Source organism: Condylura cristata, unplaced genomic scaffold, assembly GCF_000260355.1.
Source record: "Condylura cristata isolate star-nosed mole 26May11 unplaced genomic scaffold, ConCri1.0 scaffold00035, whole genome shotgun sequence".
In the NCBI taxonomy this organism is placed as follows: Eukaryota; Metazoa; Chordata; class Mammalia; order Eulipotyphla; family Talpidae; genus Condylura; species Condylura cristata.
Genome location: NW_004567136.1, coordinates 7847284 through 7857646, shown reverse-complemented (window position 1 = coordinate 7857646; position 10363 = coordinate 7847284).

Sequence of the window (10363 nt, the reverse complement as noted above, 5' to 3'; positions counted from 1 at the left end):
CTCAGAGCTGTGCTTTAACCCGCTGCGCCACCAGGGAGGGCCAGAAATCACTTCTTATCCTGCCCAAAGTCTTGTCTGAATCCTTTTCACCTTCAGTTATTTTTTTGGAGGTGACAATGTTCTCCTAAGCTCCCCTGGGGTTTCTCTGGGTGCCGGCTATGCAGGCAGCATGTACCAGCTTTACCACTACTCAGACAAATCTTTCCCAGTGAGGCTGAAGCAAAACCAAGCCAGCCCACTCCTCATTTTTTTTCACCACTGCAGAAATGCAAATGTTGTGCATTCTTGCAGCCGCCCAGTTTACCTGGATTTCCACCTTCAGTTGGGAAGCAGAGGGTCCAGCAAAGTACAGTCAAGGAATTTTTGAGTTGGGAATGCTTAGCAAGACAAATAAAATAAAGATTGTTACTCCAGAATATATTTTGACACATGTTGTATTATCTCTTTATGGATTCTGGCTGGAGGTGGGAGGGGAAAGAATGACAATTGTTATTAATCAGGCTTTTCCTGGGAGCACAGCGATTTGGGGGCCTTAAGGCCTGTAGGATTTCAGAGCCAGAACCAGTCTGTACCAGTTATCTATTGCTGCGTAAAGGGTGATCTCAAATCGACAAATACTTATCATTCCCTGCTTCTTAAAGCCAGGAATTTAGGGATGGCCTAGCTGGGTGACTTTGGCTCAGCTCTTTTCGTTAGGAGTCAAGCCATGGGCCTGATCTACAGTCATTGCAACGGCCGACTGGAACAGATGAATCCACTTCCAAGGTCAAGGTTGTTGGCAGCCCTCAGTTCCTCGAAGGCTGTTGGTCTGACACTTCAATTCTCACTGCCTGACCTCCAAAAGGGCTTCTTATGAAATGGCATCTGAGTGCCCCCAGAGACCCAAAGGAGAGAGAACAAAGAAGGCGGCCACGATCCTTTCTATAGCCCAAGCTCAGCAGTGTCACGCTGACAAGAGGTGGGACACTGGCCACCACAGAGCCTTAGAGATCATGCTGTTCAGTTCCCTCAGTTAAGTCAAGGAAGTGGGGACCCGAGGGGTGGGGCAGACAGAGATCCTACGACTGGCTCATTCCCACCAAGACTTGAACCCAGAACTTCCTTATGCCAGGACAGCGCAGCTCAGCAGCAACTTGTCTCACCAGTCACGTGCTTAACCAAAGCAAGAACCAAACCAGGCAGCATGGAGTCTCAAAGACAAGACACATCCTGACCTGCCCACGAGGTTACAAGAGTGGGGTGGTCTTGGACACAGAGCAGGAGATCACCGGGCAGAACGGGGAGCATTTCTTCAGAGAATTACAATGGGAGACCCTTGAGAGTTCAGAGGAAGATCTGGTTTCCACAGGTGTCAGCGGAGAAGTTGTGGACATGGTGACAAGTGAGTTGGGCCTTGAAGCAGAGACGGAATTAAGCCAAACAGAGAAGAATGTGGCCAGGTCACACTGAGAGTCCACAGCCTGACCCTGGTCTCTTCACAACTACCTCTACTAAGTGGAGATACAGCAGCTGAACTAATCAGAGTCCAAGCTTTCTTGGTTCCCTGAGACTAAAATCCCAGGCTGTCCGGGACATGGACAGTTTTCTGAGCCTCTGCTTGCCTCCACTGCCCTCTGGGCTTTTACTACTGGAGCTGATACCATAATCAGGAAATGAAAGCAACCTCCTGAGCCTGGTCTATGCCATCAGGACACCCCAGCTACAAAGGAGAAAAGTGCAATTGGTGAGTTGATGTCTGTTCACCCCGGGAAGTCACCCGCACCCACTAACTTACTTGCCATTGAGTTCAGCTTGGAGATTTACTATGAGAAAAGAAGAAAAAGAAGGGGTAATACGGGTTGGGGGCTGCTGTTCCCTGATGCAGGCCAGGAAGCGTCAGGAAGGTGGGTAGGGGGTGACCATGGAGGTCAGTCATAGAATGTGTACAGGCGGGACATGTGATCCAGCACGTTCAGAAACCACAGCGCTGACTGCAGGTCAATGCTAGTGGTTACAATTTAGAGATCATCTTTAAGAGGAGGAGTTTTAAAGTGCTCAGTCAATTAATGAGTCACAGTACTGAATGTGTGGCTCCAAGCCAGCGTGTAAACAAGGATTAAAATATTGGAGGGGACCCTCCATGGTGGCGCACAGAAGGTTAAAACGCAGCACTAAGAAGCTAAAGCCACTGCAGCATGAGTTCGATCCCTGGCCCAGGAGGTGACCCACAGGGTGCAGCAGACCTCTCCTGACCTGCCCGCTGCTCCCTTCAGCAGTGTACTTCGTTGATCTGCCTGTTCTACTCCCCACTCTGTCTCTGGTGAGGCCTCTTACCGCCCCTGCACCTCTGGCCTGTACCACAGATCTGTATGCATAAATAAAATTAAAAATATATATTGGAGGGGAAGTAATGGTTTGTAGAAGCTTTGTTTCAATTGTATGGGTGTGTGTGCACGCACATGTAAACCATGTTGTTTTTTGCACTGTGGTCACTGACAAAACAGTGTGACAATGATTTTGTCCATATGAGAGAGAAGTCAAATCCAACCAATCTGATTAAGTCCACTCACTGTGTTCCCTTAGCGGGTGGAGCCCTGACAGTTGCTGGAGTGATGTTGCCGTGTGATTGTCAAGACTTCTCCTCTGGATGACCTGGGACAGGATGCAGGGGACGGGGCATGAGCAGGAGCAGTATCTTTTTTTTTTTTTTAAAGATTTATTTGTTTATACATACAGAACTGGGGTACAGGCCAGAGGTGCAGGGGCCGTGAGAGGCTTCACCAGAGACAGAATGGAGAGAAGAACAGGCAGATGGATGAAGTACACTGCTGAGGGGAGCAGCGGGTGGGTCAGGAGAGGTCTGCTGTGCCATTTGGGTCACCTCCAGGGCGGGGATCGAACTCATGCTGCAGTGGCTTTAGCTTCTCAGTGCTGCGCTTTAACCCGCTGCACCACCAGGGGGGCCCAGGAGCGGTCTTTTGGCAGAGCTCTGGAGGACACAGTGATAGGACTAAGGAATCAATGACTGTGAAGTGCCGCTGACCCCGAAGGGAGGACACGCGGGCCTCAGTCCTAATGCTCAGGGATTAAAAGCAAAGTGTGATTCTCAGAGCACGTGCTGGTCAGCCTCAGGCAGAAGGCTGGGAACGGAAGATGGGGAGGTATCGAAGAGTGACCCAGCAGGGCTTCGCCAAGGCTGAGTTCTCCTTCCAGGCAAGGCTCACGTGTGGGAGTCAGGCCCTAGGGAGCAGCGTGGACTCAGAGGCTTAGGATGGAGGCACCTGGGAAGAGCCGTGGACCTCCAGATTCCCCTGGGCCCAGAGGAACTCTGCTCCCCTGGCTAGAATACCAGCCCCTGGCTTCTCTTGCTGGGGGACCCTGGATGACCGAGCCAGTGGCTGTTGGGTTGGCCCGCCTGAAGGGAAGCAGAGGCCAGGACTGCCAGGGCAAACTGTGAGGAAGAGAAGATGCAGGACGTGGGCATGGCCCAAAGGGCCCCCGCTGACTGCGTTCCTTGAGGCTGGCAGAGAACTGGCCATGCACAGCGGCCTCTTTGGCAGTGCAGAAGCTTGCCAGTCGATGCGTTCCCGATTGTTTCTTCTTGCTTTGGTACCCCAGCCGCCGGCGCTGAGCCCACAAACATCGCTGTCAAGGACACACATTCTTTGGTTTCAGGTCATCTGCTCAAGTCTTGGTCCAATTTGAATTAATTTTCTGTGGCGTGAGAGTCGTCGAGTCTCATTCTTCTGTTCGCAGGTGCCCCATTTTCCCAGCACTGAAGAGACTTGCCTTTCTCCACTTCCTCTTCCTGGCTTCTGGGTCATAAATGAGTTACCCACCAGCGTGTAGGTTTATTTCTGGGCTCTCAGTTTCATTCTGTGGGTCTGTCTCTGTACAGATGTGAAATTATACTGCTACCCACCTGAACTTATACAATGTTATATAGCAACATTACTCAATAAAAATGCATATTAAAAGAACACATGGATTCAGCAGGTCTGGGGGTGGAGAACACCTGTTTCTAGCCAGCTACTGCAGGCAGGCCCCTGACTTTGGGGGCTCTGGGGGGCAGGCCTAGCCAAGGGCAGGTGGCAGCCTGCAAGAACCAGAAGCAAGATGGCTATAATTACCATAATGAACAGCAACACGGGATAGCAAGCTGGGCTAGAGGAGCTGACCTAAGGGATCTACTGTGATGACTCATAGAACACAGTGTTCCTGGGGGAAATAAATGGAGCTGGGGACAAAAATATCCCTAATAAATACAGTAGATAACAACACCCCTCTGTAGTCGCTGCCACTTTCCAGGTCTGAGTCAGTTCCCAGCCCTAGAACCCAACAATTAAAGGCTGGACCCAGTCACCTCCGTGGTAACTAACCCCACCCCCCACCCAGGAGACCACAGTCACTTACAGTAGGGAAAGAGGAACACTCATCTCCTTCCAGAACTGTTGCTACCAGGACCAGCCCCCTGGTCCCGCTGACACTGATACTCAGGAACCCAAAGCACCCCTATGATTGTCCCATTCGAGTCGGGGCCTATCAGGGTCCTGCCAGTACCGAGCCGGGCCCCGGACACAGCTGGCTGAGAAAGGCAAACTGGGCCAAGTCACACCTGTTACGGTCCGGGGCACATTTCAAGCATGAGATTGGATCAGACCGGCCGGGTGCTGACAGGCAAGAACGGTCATGCTTAGGACGGTTTTTGTCAACAAGAAGAGGAAGGACACGTACTGGGAGGCACTGTGGAAAGACAGCCTCCTGTCGCCCCAGATCCTGAGGCCACGCAGAAAGGGGCTGTGTCCCCAAACCAGAAAGCGTAAGTTCGCCTCCATGGGAAATGTGCTCTTAAGGGCAGTCAAAGCTAACTCTTCTATTTCAGTTCTTAGGGTGAAATAAGAGTCCTGCTCCTGTAGGGAAGCTTGGCCAGGGGGTGTGGCTTTGCCACTTGGGGTCCTTCCCAAATTCATTTGTAACGTATAGGACACAGCTTTCCAAATTAGGAGAGGGAGGTCCGACAGCTTAAGTTACTGCACATTTTTTTCACATGACAAGTGCTATTTTTGCACCTTTTAAAACAGGCAGCCTAGACCCCAACAAGCACCTGCTGTGCTTCTATGAAACAGTGATAAACAAATGATCTGCCCTCTCGAAATAGCCAGAAGAGCCACAGCAGAGGGGAATGTTCTGGGCTCTGAGTGGCTGGGGTCAAGTAGCTCTCTGAATGGGGGTGAGCTCGGAAGAGGCTGGGTTCCCTACTGGTTTCCTTTCAGTCCCTTCCTGTTTAGCCCTGGTATCAACCCTTTGAGGGAGGAACCAGCCTCACTTTACAGAGAGGAACAGTCCAGAAGTTTCAAGGACTAGTCCAAGTCTACTCTCCCGCTCTTGGACCCAGCTGAAAGGTTTCGTCTGCCCTAGTCCCGGTAGCTTGGGCCTTCCACAGGCTACCCAGTGATTCCCAGGCTTCGGGATCTCACCCATCTGGACAACCATCATTTCCTGGTGCTCTGCATCCCACACTGCGTGACAGGCTTGCACAGAATAGCTGGCAGAGGGTGGGAAGCTCACGGGTCAAATCCTGTCGTTTTCTACCTGCACAGCCTCGGGCAAACCCGCTGTTCTGTGGCTCTATTTTCCTGTTTGGGAGGAAGTTGCTACTCCCTACTTCAGGTGCTGAGGACCTGGGCGAGTGCAAGAGAGAGCTTGGGCCTGGCTGGGACAGGCTTAGCCAGGTCCAGCTCGGGCCGAGTCCTGTGTGTAGTCCTGGCCTCAGTGTCACCTGGTAAAGAATCAGGTTGTGGTGCCCAGAGTCACGTGGGTGGTACGTGCCAGGACACAGAGGATCTTGGCCCACCCTGCGCCCTATGGCACTCTTAGGCCTCCCAACCAGACCCCAGCATTTCCCGTCTGCCTCCTACTTCATGTGCCACCTGGCCAAACCTGTCAGGTGGCAGCTGTGCTTCCCTGGCCGCAAGCTTAGGTGTGCAGGAAATAACAGCAGGTTTGTGTTTTTCTATCTTTCAACTGACTGAGGGCCCTGGTTTTCCAGCTCGGGGAATGGAAATCTCAAGTTAAACTCAGTTTAAGGTTCTAATCACCTTCCTTGGAGTTGTACCAGAACTATCGAGGACTGACACATGGCAAGGTGCTGGGGCTGGAGGCCTATTTGGGCTCCATGCCACCCATCTGTGGTGGCATCCACTAGCTTGTGACCCTCTCCACTAAGCCCCCAGCTTTCACCTGCACAGAGGTGGGGGCAATGGGCCAGCGTGTACAGCTGAGCAGGTTGGGCACTGCACAACTCGCCTGGATGGGGTCAGTGGGAGACACTGACGGGATAAGCTGTGGATGTGGGTGTAGGGCCCCGTCCACCAAGGAAGACGCCATCCAGTAGGCCACGTGCCTGTGGCTATCTCCCTACGCCTTCTAGAAACTGGCACAAAGGCAGCTCTGAGCAGGTGTGGCCACGCTGGAGTTGCCTCATCCTGTCTGGAACACCCACCACCTCTGCCACTTCTGGAGGCTACTTGGGCCCTTGACCTCATTCACACTGGGGGTGAGCCCCTGGAAAGGCTCTCCCCACCCAAGCAGAGGGCCAGGCCTCTGCTCTTGGTACCCTCGCTATGACCAGGGTCTTGGCATCTCCATGTCTTTCCCAGGAAGGACAAACCTAGAAACTACAATACTTCCTTCCCCTTCTCAAGGGAATCTTTTTTTCTCTCCCTTCCTGGGAACCCCAACTCTGGGCAGCTTCTGTTCTGCCATCCCTCGGGATTTCTCCCCAACATTCTGAGACCCGAGGTCCTCACGGAGGCTTTAACTTGTTTGTGATCAGGAAGGCCTGTCTGCCTGTCTCCCCGAGTGGGCTCTCTGCCTCCGCCCCCTTCCCCCATGAGGCAATGGAGTGGGGGGAAGGGGGTGAAACTATTTGGAAAAAATCCACAAACCTGCCCCCACCCAGAAACTCAGCTGTTTCGCCACACCTAGGAGACCTCGCACGGCTGGTCATACTGTTCTTGGCAGAAAAGATTCGCTTTTCCTACCTCTCGCCCCCTCCTCCAGCACCCTCCAGCATCCCAGCCAGCGCAGCACTCTGCCTCTTCTCACGTTTTCAGTAGAACCCAGAGGCGTGCCGCCGCTCTGCTTGCCAGTCACCCGCCCAGCATCAGGGGAGCAGGAGCTGGACCTCGCCTTAGCTCCGGAGCCCTTTCGGGGAGAGCCTGCCCATGCAGCGCCCCCTGCCGGGAGGTCGGGGAAACACGGCGTCCGCCAGGGCCAGCGACTCGCGGCGGCAGACGCTGGACATGGGCAGACGCTGAGGAGCCTCTGGCTTCTAATCCGCTGGAGTCAGCAAGCAGGACTCAAATGCAACTTCTTCTCGTCAACTCTTTGAGATCCCTAAATTGGAAATTGGTATCAAGCAGGGTTGATGGTCCCGCAAGAGTTTAGCCTACCCAAACGGGCCTGTGATTAGAGAGAAAACGCTGGCAAAGAGTTTTGCAAGATCATTGTCCTATCGCAGTGGGGAGAAATTTATTTTGCATCAGCAGAAAATGTAATCTATCTAGCAAAAAAAAAAAGTTATCGGTCATTAGAAATACTCAAAGTAGAAGTGATTATATTTAGTCCCATGGAATTGTGTGTGTGTGTGTGTGTGTGTGTGTGTGTGTGTGTGAGACAGAGAGAGAGAGAGAGAGACTATCCACCATAATGGATAGAAAAATGGCAAAAAGAAATGAGGGCTAGGGGACTTTTGTTTTTGGCCATACACTATTAAATAGAAAATGTATTTGTTAACATGATAATATGGCAGTAGCTTTAAATTTTTTTATTACAAGCACTAATAAAATGTACAATACTACTAATCATAAATTACATATGGCAAATTGATTCTTGAAGAAAGCTTTCATTGATTTTTGCAGAACTCTGCTGCCCCTAGTTAATCTGATTGGAATTGACAGATGAATGCAGCATGCATGGCATGAATACCGGGTGATATTCTGTTCCCCTTAACAAGAAAGCCAAAGGTAAAATCACTAAGAAATTTCATTCATTCTCCACAGGAAGCAATATTTTGCTAATTTGGATGATCGTTTTGAAACATTTGAAAAATCCTTCCTCACATTTAGAAGCAGCAGAGACAACTATGAAATTTCATCTGCCTTATTAATTTATTTGCCATCACTTTCTTGAAATCTAGAAACCATACAAAAGAATAAGTCAATTTAACAATTAACAAATTATTTACTGAGGCCCTCCCCAGTGGCACAACCGGGTAAGTCTCAGCACCGTGAAGCCAGCCGCAGCTACTGCAGCACAAGTTTGATCCCCGGCCAGGGAGTGACCCTCATGGCGCCGCAGACCTCTCCTGTCTCCCTACTGCTCCCCTCAGCAGTGCGTTTCCGTAGATCCTCCTGTTCTGCTCCCTGATCTGTCTCTGGTGAACCCTCTCACCCACCGCACCCACCCCTCTGTGCCTTAGGTCTTGTAGGCATAAATAAAGAAATCTTAAAAAAAAAAAAACACAACAGATTATGTGCTAGTCTCAGTGGTGTAAATACACAAGCTACCAACCCAGGGCCAGTGACTACCAAGTAGGCAGAGCTCCAAGAAGCCACATTACCCAGAACACCGTTTCCACCTCAGACCCTGCTAGACCACGGGCCCTCAGCGATGGAGTACAGCAAGATGAGTGTTAACTTCACAGGAAAACTGCACTTTACTTGACAATCAAATCACTGGAAAGGGACACACCTTGAGTATTAACTTCCTTTTTTGTATCATTAATGCAAGTTATAATTTAATTTTTAGTAATGGCTGTGTTTAACAACCTGCTCACAAAAGCCGTAAGGAGCCGTGGGTACCACTGCCCGGCCCCAGCCCCTTCCGGTTCCACCATGACGTCACTGGCAGGGAGGCAGCAGGAAGCAGGAGGGGCTGTTTCCTTCCTCCTGCCCCTCGTGGGGGCATGCTGAGCTCGTGGCCTCTGAGGTCCCTCAGCGCTCAGCCAGCCCTCTCCCCTCCTGCCCACAGAGTGCCGGGCCTCCTGGCCACTCACTCTCGCTGTTCCTGGGTTCTCCATCCACCTGCTTTGTTGACAGCGCACCCCCTTAAGCCTTCCCTTAGAGCCAACCTCTGTCTCCTGGCCACACTCTGTCCGCTCAGACATCCTGCCTATGGACCCCAAAGTTAGCAGATGTGTGTCTCCAGGCAAGTTGCTCAACCTCTCTGAACTCCAGTTTTGTGAGGATAAAATCCCATCTTTCAGGATATTATTGAGAATGATTAACCAATGGTCTTCCTGCCCTGCTCTTTCCCACACTGGGCATCTGAACCCCGTGCCAGTCATTCCTTAAAGGATTTGGAGCAGAATAGGGAAAAGGCTTTGACTTCTAAAGTCCCAGACCCTGCAGGACATCACAGCAAGGGAACCCTAACAAGTCAAAACGAAGGGCAGCACCTGAGAATGTCCCCCTGCCCTCCAAGCCACCAGCTGCGGGACAGCAAGCCCGGCAGGATGGGAGTCTGAAGACTTGAGGATGAAAGGCTGCACTGAGTCCAAGACCCTCCCTGAGTCAGCCCACGGGGCCCTCGGCCGTGCCGGGTCTCTGGAGAAACAAAGCTTCCCTTGCAGTGTATGCAGACTCACCCTGTCACTAAGGGAGCGCCAGAAACCGTCTCAAGGGAGCTTCCTGGGCTACCTGCTGACCTGCTTCCCCATGCCACCTGCCAAGGTCCGGCCCGACCCCTGTGTCCTGGGTCACCTCAACCCATAGTCATTTGTTGGTTCTGTGTCACTTAACGCCACTTGTATGGGTCATTGTCCTTGACAACTTAGGGAACTGCCATGAAACCCAAGGAGACACAGCGGGTGACAAGGGCTGTGGGTTCCGTGACAGTCGAATGGGATACTTTGTTGGGAGGAAAAGCTGTCACATCAGGTGGAAGGGCGACCAAAGTTTGGGGAGGTGTTAGAAGTATAGAAAAACTTCTAACACTTCACGAGTGTCTATGCTGTCACGCCTACAGAAAGGAAACTGGCAGGTGGAGCCTTGTCCGGAGCGGGTAGTTAGAATCAGAAGGAAAACGGGGAGCTTCACTTCACCACAGCACGTCTTACCTGTACAGTAGCCAGTGGCAAATGGATAACTCCTTTTAAAGTAAAAACAGAATCTTTACTATGCCCGCGTGTACCTTACTCGCGCACACAGTACGCATCACCTATATATATCTCGTATGCGTATACGCATATATACTCACACATAATATCACAAAATCGAACCTCCCATCTCCAGTGCCTCCGATGCGAAGTCTCCCATAAATGACCGCATCACAGCGCAGCTCTCACTTAGTGGCGGCTTCTGGCTCTGTCCGCGACGCCGGG